This window comes from Serinus canaria, chromosome 4 (assembly GCF_022539315.1).
Source record: "Serinus canaria isolate serCan28SL12 chromosome 4, serCan2020, whole genome shotgun sequence".
Classification (NCBI taxonomy): Eukaryota; Metazoa; Chordata; class Aves; order Passeriformes; family Fringillidae; genus Serinus; species Serinus canaria.
Genome location: NC_066317.1, coordinates 16982376 through 17005371, shown reverse-complemented (window position 1 = coordinate 17005371; position 22996 = coordinate 16982376). Strand labels below are relative to the sequence as shown.

Below are 22996 nucleotides of genomic sequence, written 5' to 3'. Positions count from 1 at the left end.
CTGCCTTGCTGGCGTGTAAAATAAGCCAAAATTAGTGCCTCACAGCATTCCACTGCAGCAGGATATTATTTTAAAGGTGGCTATAAGCAGCAGCAACCTCTGCAGTGGGGACACAAACAAGTATTCTGCTTGGTGGCAGACCTAGGAGTGTTGGCTGCTGACATACAAATTTACATTCTGGAATCTGACACCCTCTCTCGAGTCACTCAACTGTTTACCCTCCTCTTTGTCATCTTCCCTAAATCCTGGCAGACACGAAGCATCTGCCAGGAGGTCGTGCTGAAATCAGCAGGCAGGTACCATGGAAGAGCTGCTCTGATCTATGACGGCTCCAGCCACACAATGGAACTGGCACCTTCCTCGGCGTGCTCGGTGCTTGTCAGCCAAACGGGAAAATGCAGTCTGATTAGAGGCTGCTTTTTCAGCGAGTGCCAAAATAAAACTTTCGCCTTCCAGAGGGACACAGATTATTTATTAGCAATTATTTCTCTCGAAAACCCTCTTTTCCAGGAAATCGTCTTTTCTCTCTTCACTTCAGAAAGTTTACACACAGCTTTCCAGGATGTCACTAAAGTGCGAGCAAACTATTTACATTCCTGCCATATGTCTATTGATACCCTGCAGCTGTCTATCTAATTTACAATTAGATACCAAACTCCTGCTTGCATAACCATTTGCATGCTTCCCCATTACATGTTTTTAACACAGTTAAGCAGATGTCATTTTTTATGTTTTAAATACAGCTTATTTTTTCTTACCTTAAATTTGTCCATGTCTTCACATTTCCCCCAGTAAAAGAGGAGATGGATTGAAAAATAAGCATTCAATGCCCTGGGTATTGGTAGGTCATCAGAGAGACAGCACTACCTCCAGCCTTGTAAGTTTTTAAGATAACAGCTGTACAAAGTCACCTCACCATCTATCTGGTCCCATGCAGACAATTGTCTTGCCCTGAATGGCAGACCGGACCAGTAAATCCATAGATCCCTTCCCATGAGCTCTCCTATATCTTCCACATTCTGCCCTACTGGCACAGTGAAGGAAACAGCACACCCTACTTCTTTCTGAACTAAGAGCTAAGAGCCAAGCCACACACCAAGAAACACGGCCCTCCTCCCTAAGAGACTAAGCCTAGTTGTGCTTTCCGAGCTCTACAGACACTATAGGCACTAAAACTCTAATTCTGTTTGCATCCATATACCTGCTTTTAAAGTCAAACATGTGCTGTGGCTGACTTCATCAGCTGAGCCATGAGAATGCAGCAGCAACGCTCCTTCGAGCCACGCTGCAGTACCAGGTGTGAAGTAACCCACCCCACGGTACAGGGCCTGCACTTCCACTGCCTCCACGGTATTTCTTGGGTGTAGATTCAATAATCAACCTCCAAATGCCCCCCAAAAACACCTTTTGCAGCTCAAAGGGAAGATACAGCTGAGATCACAGCTCCATGTGCAGGCTGAAAGCTGGAGCATAGAAAAACCTCTTGGGAAACTGTGGATGAGCACTGGGCTCGTGTGTCTGTGTGTGCACACGGCCCCTGTAAAGGATAAACAAGTTTGGAATTCTCACTCATTTGGTATCCCCCAGCATCCTTTCATAATTGTCATGCAAAGGAGGATGCAACCTCAGCAAGGCCTGGGGAAAACCTCAGCATATTTGTCTCTGCAGTGAAAGGCTGACAGGTATTTTTCTAGGGCTCCAGGGGGAAGCAGGGAAAAAAATTAATTTCCTAATCCAAATAAAAGACTTGGAGATTTTAATTCTTTCTTCCATACCTGAACTGGTATTAAAATTATATACACATATCAGAAAAAAGCTAATCAAGTTTCCCTTTCTGGTGAAGCAGCTTTCTAGACAGAAAGTTATTTTAGATTAATTAAAATAAGTTACATTTGATGAAAAGAAAAAGTCCAGCTTTCCTCTTTTCCTATTAAAACAAAGTAAGAGTTACAACTCTGAATGCAAGACGTTGAATACAAAAAAAAATTATCAATTCTGCAACTATCAAGAAGACATGCTGACATTTTCCAAATTATTTTTGTCTTACTTCCACTCACAAGAAAACCCCATTAAAATTAACGAGGTTTAACAAGCAATTTTGTTTTGAAGAAACAGCTTTTTCTAAGAGAAAATTGTTTCAATGGATTTTTTTTTTCCTGTTTTGATCACTAACTAATTATTCGAAGACAGTGGAGTTCTCTGATCCTGGACATATGACATGGATTATAGTGAAACCAGCTGGAGATTAAATTTCTAACTCACATATGGAGCTCATGACCCTCTTTATGAATCATCACACCGTTTGTTTAATATTTAATGCAACTCTTAGTTACTCTGAAGAAAATGTTGAACAACAGGGGCCCATAAAATTAAAATCACACAGCAAAATCACAGCTACTTGCGAGCCCTCTCTCTTCTTTGGGACTTCATCACAAATCTGTCTGATCTAGGTTCATTAAGTTTATTTTTTCACTCCCAAGACAGTAAGATATGATAGAACACTAAAATTTCATATAAACATCTTTGATTATAGCTTTCAAGCCTCAAGACATCCAGCCTTGCCTTTCATGCAAACCTAGGCATGGTAATAGCTTGAGATTAAAAAGAAATATTTCTGAGCACGCTAATCTATTGAAATCTTAGGAAGAGCGGGAAATTAAAACTGTGAAGTTCTAGATATAATTTTACTATCTTAAATGCATAGACCATGCACACTGGAAAAGCAACTGTCTCAGCCGTGGTAATCTCTATTTTCTCGGCTCCTTAACTCACCATCATGAACAATAAATTCAGAAAACTATCAGCAGGATCTCAGAGAATGCAAACCTGCCATCAGGAGCATTTTATCTACCTATTTTGGCAAAGCTAAAAGAAATACACTTTTTCTAAATATATCTGCACAGCTTCCAGAAATTGCCACAGCAATAAGTGCTATTAAATGGGTCGTGTGAGAAGTTTAAAGCTTGACCACCACCTGCTCACCTGAGCAGGTCAGCAAAGCCAAGCCAAAACCCAGCTTCCTATCAACCTGAATCTGTCTGTTGCTCAAAGACCTGTTTCCACTCAATATGAAGACACTTCTTGCCTTCAGTTTCTAAGCTTTGATGTCCAGATTCACAACCAATGAGCAGAATCTCTTTCCAGACATGTTATTTTCTGGCATTACGCATCCCTCTGACTTCCCTGTTTCATCAGTGCTCCCAGTCTGACTTTCCCCCATCATACCAAAAAATTACACACATTCTCACACCTAGAGGCCTGCTGGATTGATACAGCATGAATCAAGTCATATAAGGCTGATGTGGTTCTCTGCTACATTTGGCACCAGTAGGCACGATCTTCTAAAAGCTCCTTTTAATGTAATGCCTGGTTGAGTGGATTCAGTGCCTGGAGCTGTGTTTTCCCTCAGAAGCAGAGCTTCAGGCAAGTCTCAAGGCACAGGCAGTGTTGATTGCCTCGTGCCAGAGCGTGTTAGGTGTGCAGCTGGGAGATGCTGGTGACTGTGCCAGCTTTTAATGCTGCTGCTGCTCCGTAGCTGCTGCTGCCCTGCCTGTGCAGAGCCAGCGGCTGGGGATGGGCAAGCACGTCCCACCCTCTGCAGGGCAGGTTACTGCAGCCCTTGCCAAAGGCTGCTGATGCTGCCCTGAAGAGAAGATGGAAGGCTCTCCCACAACCATTTCTGCAGCTCTGCTGAGCTTCTTCACTCCGGCCCAAGACAACATCCGCGTGGGTAAAATGGTTTTTCGCATGCAAAGAGCCACCAGTGTAGAGCAGAGCACTGTGCACCTCCAAATCTGCAAGTGCTGCAAGTGGTTTATTCATTTTCCAAGTGAAAAGCATGCAGCTGCAGCCCTGAGTTCTGCACAGCCTCTGTGCCTCAGCACTGAGCATCCACACAGCATCTGCCTGGCTGCTCAGTTACTGTCTCTGCAAGCTTGAACCCATCTGCAGGGGTAGATGTAGAAACAGAAATCCCAGGCTGCCCATCTACCCAAGCAGGGCAACATTCTTCCACTGGAAACACCAAGCACCCACTCAATGGAAAAAACAGGTAACTAAAAGAGATTTTTCTGCCATGAAAGCACCTGTTGTGCTGTGCTCTGCTGAATTATGTATGTAAGCATAGACCTCCCAAGCCCAGCAACACTGTCCTTGCCATCTCTTGTGGCTCTGCAGTTTGCATAACTATTCCAGCAGCACCTTCTTGTATGCTCCCCAGCAGAATTAATTAATGTTTGCACAGTACTTTGAAGATGAAAGTACTAAGTGACTGCTAAATATCAGGCCAGATTCTCAGCTGGTTTAAAAAATAGCATTTGCAGTGCAGCATCTGGGCCAACAACCACCGTGGCTCATTAGAGAGACTCTGTAGCAAATGTGGAGGAAAAAAAAGAATTGGGAAAAAAAAAAGAAAAACAAAGCAGAAAAAGAATATATGCAGAAACACAGCACTGAAGTAATAACTTTCATGCCTTTCACAGAGTCCCTTTTTCTGCAGGAGAAGAGTACAAATCTGCAGAACCACGACACTGTTCTCCTTCAAACCTCCTTAAAACTCACCTCTGCTGAGATGCCTACAAATCATTCAGCACTGATTAGCCAGCCGATGTACTGTGACTTCTGCACATTACACTTACCATAACCATCCTGCTCTTAATGCTGGCCCACCCCATCTGTTTACTCAACCTGCTGCTTCTTTCCTATCCTCTGCCTTGAGTATTTGCAGGTTTTTCTTTCTTTTATTTGGCATCAGGCCTAGCCCAGGGATACACTGACAAAATGTCTTCAGTCTTCTGCAGGCTCCATGTAATAAGGACATGCAAAAGTCATTCTCAAAGGATTAGCCTCAACAGGTTTAGACCCACTTACTCAGAGTGTTCCTGTAGAAAATGGTAGATCAAGGAAAGCAGCCCATGACATTTAAGTCACACACAAGTTATACATAAGCAGCTGTGTGCTTTTACAAAAGGCATTGTGTTGCTGCAGTTCAAAGGCTAAACTTCCTGCTTATGCTATGTTGTTTTTTTTTTTTTTAATAGCAGAATTTGCTCTTAAAATTCCAGATATGTGGTACAAAAAAAAAGAGAAGGGGAGGAGAGAAGGCACCTGAAGACTGCACTCCTCTGATGTCGAGACACCATGGCTGATGGGAGAAGCACTTCCATCAGCTGGACACGTGCAGGACGAAGCACCAGCAATGAGTAATCTCTGAGGATGAGGTATCAGAGTGAGTCATCTCATCAATCACAAAGGGACCAATACTGCGTGACTTGGACCTGGTCAGACCTCTCATCATACCCACATGATCTGGGGGCCAAATCAGGCTCACTTCAAAAAACACAACTCCACTTACTTCAGTGGGAAGTCATGCGCACAAAGGGTGAAGATACTCCTTCTGTGGCCTCAGCAGACCTCATATTTTTGACTTGTTCACTGAATCAGTCACATGCACCATTCGCAGAGATACAAGAGGAGAGCTTTCAAGCTTTTTCCCACATGCAACTCACTCAAATGCCTAAAAAAGCACTTAACTTTTAGGTATTTAGATTAAAATATTACACCAAAAATAAGTTTCCATGCTGAGAGATTCCACCGAGGGCTATAAATCCCAAGGACACTACCTTTGTAAGATTGCAGTTTTGTTTAAAAAAAAGCTAAAACCAAAGAGAAAACTGGGGCCAGGAGCCTCAAGCTTTTCTTCTGTACTCCCTTGGTGCAGCAGTACTGGTCAAGACCTGAGAGGAGAGGATGCCCCTACCCACCCAAAAACAGGGAGGCGGCCCATGTACACACTTGGCAGAGTGAGTAGCAGAGACTCAAAGATGCATCCACATGAGTTAACTTCCAAGCCTTGTGCCTTGGGCAAAGCTGGATATTATTCCATCTGGTTGCAGATCTCTCTTTCCCAAGTCTGCTTCGTGCTTCTGCTGTCTAAATGAAGTCTCTCTCCACTGAGAAACATTCCTTCTTGCCTCTTCAGCATGACTTAGGCAGAGGCTCTGCACTCATAGCCCTAATCTCCAGAGAGCTGGGATGAGATTTTCAAAAGTACTTAGTGTTGACCTACCTCTGCTCCAAATCAGTCTGATCACATTAGGTTAACTATATTTAAGTTTGGCCATGTATACTTTGTAATAATAAACTTACCCCAAAGAAATGGTGCTGCTATAATAGATTACGAGACCTGCAACTATATTTATGCATCTCAAGAAGGAATCTGATTTTCCAGTTTCAGATCTCTGGAATTATTTTGGAGCACGTTGAATATTTATTAGTGGCAGAAGAGAGGTCAATGCAATTATGTCCCCTCTAAATTGAGTGCTAAAGAAGTAATGCACTGGAGACCTTAAGGCTCAAAACTCCAAAACTAATGCTTAAAATTTATAAAGATCTCAAGCCAGCTGGAATGCACTTTTGTTTTTCGCATACATGAGTGGCTATGAACAACGAAGATCTAAATACCAATACAGGACTTTATCTTGCACCTCCTCTTTTTTTTTCCCCCCAAAGAATTGCCAGGCAATGTTTCTAAATGGTACAAGAAGTGACTGTCAGCTGTCACCAGCTTTTTTCCAACACACAAACACTGGAGAGCCATTTCTCAACTTAGTCCATATGGCTCCTTCAGAAAGACCAGAGTAATAGTTGAGGAGTTTTGGCCATGAAGCTCATACAGTGTAGGACTAAATGCACTCTTACAGATCAGATGTTTTTGGGCTTTTTTAAATTAGTATGTTGAACTATCTTCTGCTGCATTTTCTCTTTTGATATATGTATTTTTTTAACCAAATCCATAATTGGTCTATCTAAATGATTGACAGCAAAGGTGAAGGAACAGTCTGTTAGTCTTGACTGCTAAAGTAATGAATAGAGAAACTGACATGTTAAATTTCTTCACCTCCAACTGGAATTATAAATTATAGACTTCTTTTACATTATCATAATACCAAGTTCATCTTAAAAATAGAATGATTCCTTGGGGGTGTATTTATAGTGAAAAAATACATATCTAATGCTGTACTTAGCATATCATATTTTAATAAAATTGGATTGATTGTTCCAATTTTGTTCTTATTTTTGGAAATTAAAAAGCAGAATCAGATCATCTTACATTTTTTTACAAGATCCATCGTTTTGCTCCTGCAGGACATTCTAAAATTTTCAAAAGCTCTCTTTAATTTAACATATCCTTCTGCTCTCCCTACAGCTACTTGGCACATTGCATCTTCCTAGTTTGGCCAAGGGCCACTTAGCATCTGAGTCTGTACAAACTTTGCAGGGAGTGGAACTGAGATCTGAAGAAGTCTGTGGAAATAAAGTTTCTACCCCATAAAACCCCCTTAATTCAGCCTTCATCCCTAAGCAAACAACTTCTGCGAAACAAATCATTGTGTCCAAATGAATCAGTTTGTGTGAAAGCAAACACAGCCCATCAATAAAAGCCAAGCAATAAACCACAGGGAGATGTCTCTGAGCCAGACACAGCACATGTAGACTCTCCAGTGTACTTTGCATGAGAAGGAGGGGAGAGAGCTCTTTAAACTTCTGTCTAAATTAGACTCAAGTTCAAATCATGCTGGTTCAAAATCTCAGTGCCCAGCTCCTAATGCTTTACCTGCCTGTGGAATGCAGAGAAGACAAAGATGATCTGCATTGTGGGATGCCAAGAGGAGGGGGTTTCTGGGGAGGGGGTAGATGCAGTCACTCAGGCCCCAAGTCCTGTCCTCCACCCCATAGGATGCCCAGGCAATAAAACTCTTGATCTGCCCCAGATTCTTGACAGCATCTGTGGTAGAGCTAAAGTCACATCAGAGCAGGGCCGGAGGGAGACACCCTGGCAACAGTTCCTTCTGTTCATCTGAGTTTTCTATACCTTTAATGTATACAGCCCGGTTGGTAATGCTGCTTCCTACTGACACTTCTTCCTTCCACAGGAAAAAGTCAGCCTCAAGTCATCTGCATGATGAATTCCCCTTCAGCTCTCATAAGTGCTGCCTGCCTTCAATTATATTGGTGTGCCTTGAACTTATAAAATATTTTCAATTTGCAGAACAGTTTTGACATGGGGAGAGAGGAAGGGACAGCGGTGAACAATACGCTTCAAATAAAATTTGGCACCATTCAGGATTTCTTCCACCTCAGGAAAAAAAAATCCTCTAAGACACAAATAAATGTATCTTATTAAGTTAGCAGGATATCTTCTCCTAATAGTGCAATTAGCTGTCATAGGAGATAGGCCCATGTACTGTCTTGAGAATAGACTCTCAGGCACACAGAACCATGTAATATCAGGCACACTTCTCTCAAATTAAGGGAAGCATTTGTCATTTCCAGTGCTGACACTGAAAAAGCAGTGTCTTAAATGCTGTATTAGCAGAGACTCCCAAGGGACCTCCTGAGCAGTGCCTTTCAAGGAGCAAAGCCCAGCACTGACTCCTGCAATTCCCTTTTCCCTGCCTGAAGAAGAAGCACTGCTGGGGAGCATCCTTTGCACAGGAGGAGGCAGCAAGACCCACAATACTGCCATGAGCTTGTTAACAAGTCAGGGCTAAGACATCTCAAAGAATTTGACACTTTACCTTCTGCAACCATGTCAGGAGCCTCTGCTGCAGTCCTGTCCCATCCTGAACTCCCACAGACATCCAGAGCTCATCCCCTCACTCTACTGCTGTGCTCAGTACAACTTTGCATTTGCACAGACATACCCTGTGCATCACCTACCACTCTGCACATCAGGTAAAAACAACTTTGTTTTACTTCAGTTACTGCAGGCTTGCTAAATTGTAGTCCTTAACCACCAATAGGATGGCCCTCATTAGTCTGTTCCCCATCATTTAACATGACTATAAGCCATCTCCAAACAGATTACATTGACTATTATATTAATATCCTGTATTCAGCAAGTGGGGAAGAAAAGCTACTATTTTGGTAACTGTTCCATGTTTACCACCAGATAGATAATGGAAATGTGTCCAGGAAATGCTTACTTGCTCAATATCACCCACGGGTAAGTGCAGACACTCTTCAGCTGCAAAGAAGCCGCTAGAAAAAACTGCAACGAAACCAAAGTCACTGTATGGACTAAAAAAAAAAGCTAACAAATACACACCATATCCAAGCATGCAGTGCAATGTTTTATTGCACGCTTAAAATTAGTATGAAGCTGTTTTGGTGATGTCAGCACAGGCTCAAAATGACTGATCCTTCCCACTCCACAAACGCTACGCAGTGACGAAATTTGCTCTAATAGCTGGATGGCAGCAGTTATGTTTCCCCTTAGCCATTCCTGTAACCCAAAGAAAAGCAGCATTTCCAGAGTACGATTTGCATTGCAGACAGGCAAAATCACCCCATCAGTGATTCCCCTGGGATAGGATCCAGGTGGGGGACAGGAGGACAGCAGTAACAGCACTCAGATCTGCCTTCCAGCTTCTCTTCAGCCTACACTGCTTAATATCTGGAACATCTAATAATTACTATTAATTGCACTTAACAGCAAACTGGAAAATAGATGTGAGGAATTCACAAATAAACTCCGGCACACCTGCAGCTTAGCCCCTGCTCTTCACTTGGTTTCAGCTTTACCATGCAAAGTTGGAAGCATCTGTTATAGATGTACTACAACCAAGATTTGCAAAATCCGTCAACCTGCAAGCCTTGGTAACAAAACCAGCCCAAGAGATGTAAGCAGCAATCTGAGAAGATACTCCCCAGGAATTAGATTTTGTAAACAAACATTTCAGCTAATTGCTTTCTTGTTCTCAGTGCAATGAAGGCCCCATTTAGCCAAAGCATTTGTCTACAGAGCTTAGTTTCTTCCATCTAATGAACGTTGATCTTGTCTTAGCTTCGGCTGGTATATCATCAGAATCAACATGAAATGCTAATGGAGAAGAGATGCTTAATATCATTTCAAGTGTTTAAGTTACAACTACAGCTATTAAGGCAAATCCATTTTACCTGTTCCTCCTCAGGCTCCCCAGTGAGACAGATTTAAAAGTTTCCATGGGGAGAAGTGATTCATAATGGCTACACAGATGAGAGAAAAAGCCTTTCACCATTAATTACAGCCAGCGTTTTCCAAACCCAAGCTGGTCATTTCGCCGGCACAACACGTAATTAGCAAGGCTCATTTTATTTCGTTGCCTTCACAAATTAGTTCACTTTTTAAAAAGCAAGGTGGCTGCCTCCAGCAGCAGGGATAACCATGCCAACCAGACAGAAAAATAAGGCTTTGTCATCCACTTGTAGTCCATGGCAGAAAAATCCTATGGGTCCCCTGGTTTTCAGTCCCCTTACTGGCTCAATGCAGGAATGAGTGTTGCTCCCTGTGGCATCCCAAACAGGAGACTTTGAGGTGCACCCATTTTAGACAATCACAGCCAGTCCTGTGAATGTAGTTCTTGGCAGTGAGAGAACCTTCCCCTATTTCAGCTTTCCAGCTGCTCAGAGTGCAGGACCTGCAATAGCCAGAGCAGTGAGGAGGAGAAGGATGCTTCCTGCTCCTCCACCTGTACAGGAACGGCACTGGGTCCAGCCCCAGTGGCATCCAAGGCATCTCCACAGAGTATGCTCTGGAGACATCACAGTAATAGAAGCAGGGGATGACAATGTGTAAGAGACGCTGGACTAACTCGCCCACACAGAGAATGTTCTCAGACACCACCTGCATTTTAAAGCAGGACTGTTTCTTTCTTTGCTCAGGCTGCCCTTCAATCTCTTTGAGGAGCAACTTCTCCACAGCAGAGGCTTCTGGAGGATGCACCTGCCAAGATTCCAGTTTTGAGCAAGGCACCCAAAATAGTGGTTGGAGCCCCTGGCGCCCACTATACAGAGCATGCTGCAGGAAGCTATTGTTGGAAATACTACAGTCATCCTCATGCAGATTTTAAAAGGCCACTATTTATGCATGTAAATTCTGAAGGGCATTAGCAGCATCACTGACACACGATGACAGCCAGCCCAGCTTTGGGAAGGGAATAAGCAGCAGCAACTGCCTGAATAATTGATGTGCTTTTACTCTGCCCCATGGCCCAGTTATTACATTGCTCACTCTCTTCAACTGCCTGTGGTTTCTAAATTAATTAGAAATCTTAATGTCATGGCCAGCCAGTTAAAAAAAAAAAAAAAAAAGACACAGAGAACAAAAGAAGAGAGCTCTTCTCATGCCCTTGAGCCTTGGGATTTCTTCCTTGGTCTGGCCACGCAGGAAGCAAAAGCACAGTCTCAATTTCTGCAGCTTTGGACCCCGCTCACTGATGCTAACAGCAGCACAGCATTGAATCCACTCCATCTGCAAAAAGCCCCCACTGCAGGGGGGTGAACCTCCCCATCAAGGTCACTGCCTCTGTAAGATGGGGTAAAGCCTTTCCTAGGGGCTGGCTCATGCACAGAGCAGCTCCTGTGTCTTCTGCAATGAAACACATCTGATACATCCCTAGCCCAGCCATTGCAACCAAGTGCCATGCAGCACCAAATAAAAAGACACTACTGCAGTCTGGAGGAATAAAAGAGCTCATGGCTGTTCTGCTCACACAGCTGACAGAGCTAAATGACTCTGTGGGATCCTGTTCAAGGGATGAAAATAAAATTGTGTGTGACTATCTGACCTGACAAAAGAGGAGATCAAATATAACAATGTGAGTGGCCATTTTTTTGCTGCATATATACCCTTACCTACTTCCAATATTGTTTATGTGAAACTTTAAAACAACACCTATAGCTTTCAAGAAACCCAGTGGGAATAATTCCCATGTTTGAGCCACATTGCAATAGTGTGGGTAGCTGTGTTTGAAGGCCTCAGAAACCACGTAGCCATGATGAATGTGGGCATGGTTTTAATCTCTTACTTGCGAAAAAGAAATCCTGCTTTTTTCAATAATCTCTCTACAACTGTCCCAAAAGCATAAATAAACATAAATGGCTGAACTTGTAGAGATAACTTTTAAATTGCACAGATAACTTAGACTAATATTTCACCCTCTTATAAAAGAGCAGTGAATACCAGTGAGACTCAACAGTACGGCACATTCTTCCTCTTTGCCAACACATTGTGGAATACTATAATCTGCCCCACCTTTCCATTATTCCCCTTGGAAAACTCAGTTCACTTTTTATCCATTTCATTTTGAAATGGATAAACCGACTTATACTCAGAGCATTGAACTGTCTGACTCCCAGCAAAGCTATCCTCCATCTCCTATAAATGTCAAGTGCCCAAATAGGACAGTCCCAGAAGAGAGAAATGAGCTGGTGATTGTGACAGAAAGCATTACAGAGGTTTAAATGACACTATAAATCAAATGGAAGTATCCATCAAAATTAATCCCATTTGTTAGCATGTGGAAGGTAGTTCTAAACAATTTGACCCCAAATACAGGACAATGTGGTTCTCCAAAAGTTCAACGCACTTTGACCAAGCATTTATTTGCTCCAAGAGCTTCCTCTTCTGTCTGCTCTTTTTCCTCTGCTGTCCTAATTTTGCACTAAACCGATGCATGCAGAGACCACCACAAGAAAAACACACAAGGTTCCACACAAGTTGCAAATTTAGTCCCTTGAAGTGTTTTTCAATATGCCTCTTAAGACAACACTCCCATTTGTAGGGTGGAAAGATGGACTTTCAGAAAATGGTAATGCTGATACATGAAGAAAGAAGAATTGTTCCACCCTATGATTTTTTTGTGTTTGTCATCTTGGCTTCATACTGCCTCTAAAGTGCACGTGCTAATTATCAGCAGTATGGCACTGCAGATGTAGTGAACACAAGATGTCACTCACATGCATTTTTCAAATCCAAGCAATGAAATGAAGTGTCTTGTAAAAACATGTCACATATTCATACAGAAAGTTTCCTGACCCCAGCAACATCTGCTGCATTCCTCTCTTTATATCCATGTTTTTAAGTCTCACTAGGCTTGCTTTGCCACACTCAGATTTACAGACCTTCACATTATATATTCATTTTGTTCCTCATACTGATATCTACTGACACATTTTCTTACTTTAAAGTCATTATATTAATTATGACAAAAACTTCCTAAAAGGCTCAGCTCATGTAGATTCTTCAGCTTAACCCCAGTAAGACTCATGCCCAACACAGACTTTAAGGCAGAGGTGAGTTCCTGGTCCCTCTTCTGGATCACCATACAGCTGAAGGAATGCACCAGCTGAACCAGGACCACCACTCTTCAACATGGCCATGCCTGCCTTGTCCAAGATTTCCTCCAAGGAGGAAAGAGTGCAAAACCACTCAAGGCCCTGTAGGGATGCTCACCTCTCAGCCTTGGAAAGAAGGCAGAAGAAAATACAGGAGATGGCAGCAGTACGGAGCAGCACAGCTCTGCTCACTGCTTTTCGGAGCCTACTCTTTCAAGATGCAGCCCCTGGCAAAGTGTCTCATGAAAGTTTGATGAACAGCATTTTGTTTAACACCAGCAACTGAGCCACAGCCCCGCCGAGCTGAGTTGCACCAATAAATGTCACAACCCAGAAGGATGGAGAAACTCGACTGCAAGAGGCAGGTTTGCAGGCAGCAGAGGAGCTCACAACCTCTGGAGCAGGGTGCACCACCCCACAAGCTACTCGGTCACTGAAACACGAGCAGGCTGCTGTAACACTGATGATGGCTGAGCCTCCTCTGACACTTGTCCAGCAGGCTGCAAGACTCCACCAGGCAGTCCTGCAAACACAGCCAAGTCTGCAGCCCTTTTCCCATTAGCACATATAAGCCTTGATTTCCCCCCCCCCCCTTTTACTCTTTTCACTTCTATATGTACTGAAAATATTCACAGCATGCTCTTCCCTACCATTTGCTTCAGCATTTTCATGCTCTGCTGCTTTTGTTCCCCTGTTCCCTTTACGTAAAGGAATATTCTCATGAAACAACTGCGCCTGCATAACTGAAAATACACAAAACCCATATGCAGACACAGTGCTGGAGGCTCAAGCAACGTGATCAGGTCTAAATATTTTAGCACAGCAAACAAATGAGGCTCAACTGTATGGTCCAGTAATTACCTTTTCTTGTTCTTCAGGTTTGAGAAATCCACACGTTATTTTTTGCAGAGTACTGTATTCAGCATTTCTGGAAACAAAGAGGAAAAGAAAACAATTAAAAAATGCTAAAACTGGCCTCTGAGGACATATCAGGCACTCATGAACTTTCTGCTATGCATTTACCAGAGGACAGAGCAATGAACAACCGATTTTGGTCAACAGAACTGATTTTTGAAAAGAAAGAACTTTTAATGTCTATGAAGTAGATCTCTGCATGGGAAAACAGTACTAACACATTCAAAATAATGGTCAGAGGAAAAATCAGTGGACAATATCACTGCCAATAATTAAAATAAAAACCTTAGAGATTCAAATAGATATCCAACACACATGCAGGTACATGAGTATGTCTTCCCACAACAGGCTCCAAAGTGATCTGGAGAAACTATTGTTAAACCATACAATTTATCAGAGGTTTTTAGAGGTCACTGCACCAGAATAAAAACCATCTAATTTGAAAATAAGTTAAAAAAAATTATGATTGCAAGGATAGTAATTCCTTTTTCTTGGCAGCTACGACTTAAAATTTCTCTGTCCCTTACATCTTCAAGTATTTTCTTCTAATTACAGTGTTAGATGCTAAATATAACATTAATTGACAAAACAATGAAATGGATGGATCCAGGTCAGCCTCCTGGAAGTGTTGGTTTTATTAGGATTAATTACACATGAAAAATTGCTCCTCACAGTTGGGACTGCCACAAATGAAACTTCAGTGAGAATCAGTCTTGTCAGAGTCAAGCTGGATGGCAGAGGACCCCAGGACCTCATCCCAACCCAGTGAAACAATTAGAAAATATAATTAAAAACCCATGGAAGGGAAACAGCAATGAGTCCTGCCTGAATTTTGCTTCCAACATTAACTACAAACCCAGCTCAATTTCTGCAACCTGTAGGGGAGAACGCAGGTCATGTTATTTGAAAGAAGAGTACTGAAATGAAAAAAACTTTGAAGGCTGATTAAATAAGGATCCAGTGTTAAATTTGGGGCCAGTTGTTCCAGTTAGAGCAGTGAGTCCCCAAGCCTTTCCCAACCAGGGCTCTAGCACAGCTTTCACTCTGCTGCCACGGTTCCACACCCTGCACCACCCTACACCTTCAAAAATTTCAGACCAAAGCAAATGGTCCTGAAGCTGCAGTTTCACATCTGAGCTAATCCAGAACGGTCTAGCTTTAATTTTCAATGGCAGAAGAAGAAAGTTGCACCCCAGCTCTAAGCACTCCTCAGCAGATCCTCCCCTGAGAGCATGAGAAGAACGAGGCCGAGGCATTGGTCCCTAACGTATAATTCATCTTATTTATGTACTGAAGGAGCATTTGCTTGCATTCAGTAACCTTGGAAGTCAGACAAGTAAATTAAAACTTAAAACAAGGCTTGAGAGTCCAGCATGCATGCTGCTTTTTGAGTGATTTCTCTATAATAGGCAAGTATGGATGCTCTGGAAGAAAAAGAGACCTATTCCAGCTTGACTGTCAGCAAAATTGCCTCTGTATGCAATAAACAGGCTTTGGATCATCTAAGAAATTTACAGGCAAACTCGGGATAAGGCCAGTTATTATTCCTTACTGTACAAATGAAAAAGTCTCTAGATGTACAGACTATACCCATTTTTAGCCTTGGATTTTGACCAAATATATACAGTTTCAGTAGTATAGAGCAGACCAGGCAGCACCTCATAAGGACATCCATATAGTTTATTTCCAGGAAAAATGCAATTTGTTTAGACTACTCTACTTGTGCTTTATAGCAAAACCTTTACCTGGTTCCAAGAGGCTTTTGGAGAATAATTCTCATTTGATGGCAGCAGTACAGAGCAGACAAATTTGCCTGGTTTGAAGAAGTTAATGTTTGTTACCCCTTTGCCTTGCAACGGCTTTTAAAATAAAATTAGAACAAGATCTTTGTTTCATTTATGATACCCCACATTTCACTTCTGCTTGAAGCATAAAGGACTCAAGATAGCATAACATACTGTGGTTTATGGCTCTTCTGTGTCATTTTAGGATTCAGCACATGCTCTTTTCCCAGCTCACCTTTATTTTATCATAATGTGAGTGTACTGACTGGTAAATATTTCTTGCCTTCCCTTCCCAAATGCCAAGTGTGTAACCTTGAGTTGGCCTCTGCCACATGCATATTTCTATGCAGATTTCAAATGCAGACTGGGGAATTCTTGTTCATATTAAAATAGGAAGGGAACCATACAGGGATTCCTGCAAGAGCAAAGATCTTGCAAAATACTTGTTAGAGAGTCGACACTCACTGGCAGTGGTGCACTGCAGAACTACAGGGATTTGGCATTAGCCCTAGCCCTAAAACAGAGAATAAACACACTAAAGAAAGAGGCATTGCTTTACCTCTGACTCCTACTAATACTCAGAGGAGTGGAGCTGCTGCCCTTTATGCAAGGGAACCTTGTTTTGATCCTCTTTTACTGCTCTCCACTTCACATGACTAACCTGCTTGCCCTCAAACCTACAGTGCTTCTCAGAAAGCATTTGCTGCTTCTTCCCCAGTTCTCCCCTGGTCATACTCTACCTGGACAATTTGGAAAGTGGTCTCTCTCAGGCTGCTAAGGAGAGGGGAAATCACCTCTCTCCCTTGCTTCATCCCCTATTACCCTGGATCTCTACCTGCCAAGTTTCTGACAAATGAATAATGGAGATACTTCAACATAGCCCGCTTTTACTAACTTGATGGTGGTGTTGATTTGGCTAAATATTTCTAAATTCTCTGCTACGGTGAATAATGCAGAGGACAAGGGCACACTGCTCTTCTGCATCACAAGATGACACAAGAAGGGTAATTAATCTGCAAACTGGAATGCTGCTACACCTCCATCCCAAACCAGAAGCTGCTAATAAGGAGAGCAATGATAAACACTTTATTTTGGCAACAGCAAAGGCTACAAGGAGAATCCATCAAGACGGAATGGCTCACCCTCAAGGATCTGTCTTCACTGCAAAAAGCCAAGCAGCCCAATTTCTGTTGTAAATGCTCACAACAGAGGGACCCACAAAAAAGAATATGAAGTTTTAGGCAACCAGTAGGAGGCTTCTGGAAAAGCCTTGTTTGCTAAAATGTGCCAAGCACCTCGCTTCTGGCTGTACAGAAGCAGAGGAGTGAGCACCCAGCGTCAGTGTCATGCCTTTGGGGATGAAAACCCGCATGGAGCAGCACTGCCTTGCTCCCAGGCATCAGCATCTCTGCATCAGCCCAAGGAAACCCAATCAGCAACTTTCACCCACAGTGACTTAATTAACAGGCACCCTACAGATTTCTCCAAATCCTCCACACTGACACCCTCCATTACCAAGCTCTTTTGATGAAAGTGATTAAAGCTAACAATTATAATTTCTTTTAGAGATGCCCCTAGAGGCTTTGGCGAGGCTCAGACTTCATTGTTCACAGAACACAGTGCAAAGAAATCTCTCTCCTGAAGAGCTCATCCTCCACAAAGACAAGGCAATCAAGGAATAGCAGAAAGAAAGGCAAGAAGACAAAAAATTTTTGCTCAAGGTCAAAATGCAGGCCCCTGACAGAGCTAGAACAAAACCCACCTCCTCGGGGGTACTCACAAGGCTATGCTGACTCTCCACAATACTAGGCTGATCAACTAATACTCTTTCTTTATCAAGTGTCAAGAACAGGTGAAGTAGTTCAGTGTGGCTGCTCTGGTTTTGATCATGTCTTTTTGTGGTGGCTCTCCAAGCAAAGCTAACCATGACAGTGAAAGGGTTACCTCCCCTTCACATTCCAAACAAATGTTTCTGATACTTTTTCCTGCAGATTACTGACAAATCAATCCCCCTCAAATTTTTTATTCTTCCATCAATGCTCTCAACAAAGAGTGATTGCTCAAGCACCCTTCTCAACCTTGCACTTCCAATTCTTTTAAAGAATGGTCAATCTCAATATGCATAATTATAATTGCAAATGGATCGTTTCATCTTGCACTCTTCTGTTTTAATGGGATTATGCACCGTCAAATCTCTACAGTAACATATAAAGTTAAAATGTCCTACGTCATTTATGTGTGGTTTAGATATTTAGAACATTTATATGCAACATGTGGTATTACAAAAGGTTAGATTTCTAACTACCTGGCTCAGTTATGATACCATAAATCTGATGTAATCTTCACTGATTACTAGAAAAATCTTTCCAATGCAGTATAACTGTAATTTGATAGAACTTCTTGACATGCAATTAATCAGCAAGAGAGTGGTTCTGTTGTGCTTTGTACAGGGACAGAACACAGCACAAGTGTGCAAAGTGAGTGAAGCTTTTAGTCTTTGCAAACAACTTCAGTGTATAAAATATTAAAAGCAATGCTAAACTAATCTCTGGCAAGAAGTGCAGGCAATTCACTAGAACTCGTATTACAAATGCCTTTGGTTTACCATTTAAAAAACATTAGAGTCTACCATTATGGTTGTGTATCATAGTGCTGTACATTAACCTCTGCAATTTTCCAACATGGTATATTGCAGTAACACAAATTAGGCTATCTGGCAAAAAAAGCTTAAAAAGACGCAATATTTAAAGAGAGCAGACAGGAAAGCTCCTTGCTCCTTCCTGCCAAAGACAGCAGGAGAAAGTCCAGTCCTCTTTTCCTCAAAGCAAATGGTAAAATCCCATTAATTTCCCCTGGAACCGACAGATCCGCAGCATCTGGGAAAGGATTCAGTCTAAATACATCGCAGACATAACAGATGAATGATTGGGGGGAAAGGGGTCGCCTGCTCTCATTTTAACACTTCTGTGTAACAGGAACAGAGCAGGTCATTTCTGTAAGCTTGAAAATGCTTTGTGAGCTTTCAGTAGGATTTTCCCTTCAGCGCTTTTTGCCTTCTGTCTCCATTTTCTTCTTGTTCATACACTTAACAGCTTTAAAATCTGTTGAGTGTACAAGATGCTTAAAGCCTTCACTTGATTTTTACTGTTGTAGGACCCATGTGGATGAAATATTGTCCTCTTTAGGATTCATAGGAAAACATTTACATTTCATGTATTTTGGAACAATTATGTCTTCCCCACTAAAGAAACAAAGTGGAAGCTAAATTTTCACATTGACATAATATGGAAGTTTTCATAGCAAGATATCTATTTCAGGTACTGAATAATAATAATAATAAACTGCTCCTCGTGTTTGCAAATTATTCTAATTTCCATTATGAAATTCATCCACTCAGAAATACATCTAATAACTAAACCAAAAAGATTTCATTTGGTTTTGTTACCATTTTCCAAGTCTCTCTTTTTTTTTTTTCCTTGGTGGATTAAGAGTCTTCTAAAAATATGAAAAAGAAGAAGAGAACACAGCCCAACACCAAGACAGCAACACTCACCCAGGGCATGTTGAGTCCTGCTGCTTCTGCGCAGGATGCAGAACACTCACTCAAACCTTGCTGCTTCCCCTACGAGGCCACTGACTTGCTGCTCTCCTTCCTATAGAACTACTTGGCTCCTTTCCCTCAGTCTCCATTCTAATGCAGCTGAAGCTCCATCCAAACCCAAATGCTTCTGTTAAATATATTGAGTTTGAGGAGAGAAAGGTCAGCTTCATTTTGTCTCAGCTGGCTCTAGCTCCCAGCTATCAGGACCAATGGGTGCAGGGGTTAAGCGAGGCTTTTTGAGCCTGTCTTTAAAGCAGAGTGCAGCCATTAATTCAAGCTGGTATCCCAGAGATATTTTTTTTTTTCCCCAAGAAATATACTGGTTCCAAGTGGTTTTTGAAGCAAGCCACCAGGCAGCTACGTGAAACCCAGGACATGGTATTGGAAGATCCAGATAGCTCCCTGCAACAGCAAGGCATTAAATGAGAGAGGAGAGGGGAGCCTGGAGCCCTGCCAGATCTAATCCTGGTTATACGTGCCACAGCTGGATTTCTTCAAGTAGGGGCTATTACACTGGCACACTGCTGACCAAAATCTTCTGTTTCGTGTAAATTCTCTGCAAAGACCTTAGGAGATAAAACTGATTAATCCTAATTAAAATGAAAATCAAGGAAATGACACAGTCTGTTGAATCTACTTGATGAATCAAAAGCTTCCCTCATTTCTATGTTAATTGTCTTTTTACAAATGTGCAGCCCTCTCATACGCACAGAATAATGTTTTCATATTTTTCTTCACTTGGAACATTGCAGGACAGATGTTACAAAGCAACCAGAGAGCCCTTCTGCATTATCAGGCCCCTGCAGAAGTGCCTAGCTGGGTGCTGACTCCTTTCTCAGACTTCTCATGGCTTTAAATAAAAAAAAAAAAATAACCCCAGCCTGCAGCAGTGCAGCAGCCCAGACACTGAAGGTAGGAAAGGACCAGCACCAGGCAGGATACAGTGCCTTCCAGGATGCTGAAAGGTGTTTGAGATGCCCTATTAGCACTGAGCAGGGAATGTACCATAAGTTGAATTCAACCAACACAAACACAGAAAATCCCTGCTCCCCATTTGCATGAGTCTGATAACACTTCGACGAAATGTCGCCACTCGAGTTTTTATCAAAAGCCTGCTTGCACATAACACCATATCACAGAGAGGACATTTGGGAAAGCAATCAACCTGCAAAGACATTCTTGAAGTGCAGAAATGCAGAACAGACCCTTTCAAGGACAGTTCAACTCAGGATGGGAGTGATTTAAAGAGGAATGAGCCGGCACACTGTTAACACCAGCCAATTAAGAGGTGGAATGCATAGAAAGGTCTCTATAGATAATGTATGTAACCCATTAAAGAGATCAACATTCCCTCTGTACCCAGTCAAAATCTCATCTTGCCTAAACTTGTAGGGGGGCAAAACTAACCTAAGTGGTAAAGGCACACTGGACAAAATCCAGAATCTGCTGCATTACTTGCTTAGACACCATTTATTGTGGTTACATTTTATTATACAGTAGTAAAAAATTACAAGGCAACATCCTGTGTTATTTCCCGCTGGGATAAATGATACAGATGTACTATTAAACCTCAAAACCAGCACCAGTCTGCCAGGCTACATTCCATTTGTGTCTTTATAATGTGTCAATAGGTTGACATTTATGCCTTCTGATGGTAAAGCGAATTATGCTATAGACATTTAAATATGCCATAAATTGCCTAGCACTGCACAAACTTATAACTCTTCCACTCCTTACCTAAACAACGCACACAAATCAAAAATCTCACCAGACACCAGCATCTAAACTTAGGACATATTGGTTTCCTTTTTTTTCAAGCTAAATTGATTTTTGTATTGCTGTCAGCCCCAGATGACAATGGGAAGGCATTCATGAAGGTCTGCCACAATTTGCAGCCCAAGGGCATCCTAAACCATGGAAATGCATCAGAAAGGGATGGTCCTATAGGGATCTCACTGCAGGTCACACACTTTATGTCAACTGAGACATTATCTAAGCATGGTCAGTGGTGCTGAGGGTTTGAGGGACATCAAGTTCAATAATTTCGATTTAAAATGAGCTCTCTCTGCTTAGCCACCACCAGGACCTTTGAAAAAGCCAGCCTGGTGAGAAATCAAGACAAAGCACTCATAGATTGGCTATTATATGTCCTGCTTGTGTGAAGTGTCAAGATAAAAACATGGACACTAGCACACAATGGATATTTTAGGCCCATCATATTCTTGCATTAATGCCATTCACCCAAGATTATTAACTTGAAACGAGGCTCTAAGATATGCAGATGGCAAAACCAGACTGGGGAACAAAGAAATTCATCTTTGGGGCTAGATGGTCAAAATTTAAAAGCCCATCCATGGCCAAATTACATGGGCTGTCTGGGCTGGAAGTAGATTGGAGTAACTGGAAGTGGTGAATGGGGATGCATAAACAGCAAAACACTATGGGCTTGATCTAAAACCAAAGAAGCCCCAAGGCTGTGGTTGAAGCTTTTTTTTGCACACATCAAATTCCTCAATAATATAAAAGATAAGTAGGCAAAAGCAAAAGAGGAGTTTGGAAATATGCAGCCTGAAAAGGCAAGTAGGAAGGAGGGCTGCACGCTCCAGTTACTATCCCTCTTAGCAACTGGCATGTGAGGATAAGAAAAAGCTGCAAACATACCAACTCCACAGTATTCTGCAGGGATCACATCTTGAAATTATTGTAATTGGAATAAGGGGTACCAACGCTTCAGGGACTTGCTTAAAAAAACACCCTTTAAAGAAAATTATCATAGAAAACAAGTCTGGGGTATTTTGCCTCTGAGAACATTTAGAGCTTAATGCATTAGAAATGCAGCTGCATCAGATACTGCACTAGGATTGTCCATGATCAAGCTGCAGGCAGGAAAATGCCAGGCTGAGCCACTTCATTATAGTGCTTACCATCAAAATGAGACAGAAAGTGGCTGCTTCTCCACTCTGACAAGTTTTTAATTGCATCTAGAAATTACCTTCTACTTTAAATTTCATTTCGAAATTGTGTCTAATAGAGGCTGCTCAAGATGAGTTTGTCACACTTCTAAATAATTATTATTAATGTGACACTAACGTCTTTCCCTGGAGTTTACACCACCTAAAGTGTCATTGAAAAAATGTCCTTATCATTAAACTTAGCACCAAATGTGACTAAAATGCAGAATTACCCTGACCTTTTTTAATTCCAAGCGGCTTAGCAGTCACAGTCCTCCTCCAAAAGGAGGCCCACCACCTTTTCTCTTCTGGTAACATTAGTGAGCCTCTTTTGAAGGACAGAATACCTTCCCACATCAGAGCACAATGAACACACGGGCCCAAGCTTAGATGACCCTCATAACTGAGACTAAAGATTATTAACAGGCTGCATTGTCTCAAGACAACACAGTCCAATCTAGAAGTCCCAATATGACCAGATTTTCAAGCTCATTCTATGAGCTTTGCATCCTGCCAGGGAAGATACCACCTGTGAACAAAACAGTGAAGATCACCAACTTTGCAGCACTGACAAAGCATGAGCCTTT

At 42.0% G+C, this 22996-nt stretch overlaps 1 protein-coding gene across 5 annotated transcripts in view; it reads right to left on the bottom strand.

Annotated features, from left to right (window-relative positions):
- Window positions 1-22996, bottom strand: part of ADGRL3 (adhesion G protein-coupled receptor L3) — a 488937-nt gene that overhangs the window by 385405 nt on the left and 80536 nt on the right. For all 5 annotated transcript variants that reach the window (XM_050973756.1, XM_050973751.1, XM_050973755.1 and 2 more), the window contains exon 2: window positions 14020-14086. The gene's annotated coding sequence lies outside the window, so the exon portion shown is untranslated. The remainder of the gene's footprint in view (window positions 1-14019; window positions 14087-22996) is intronic.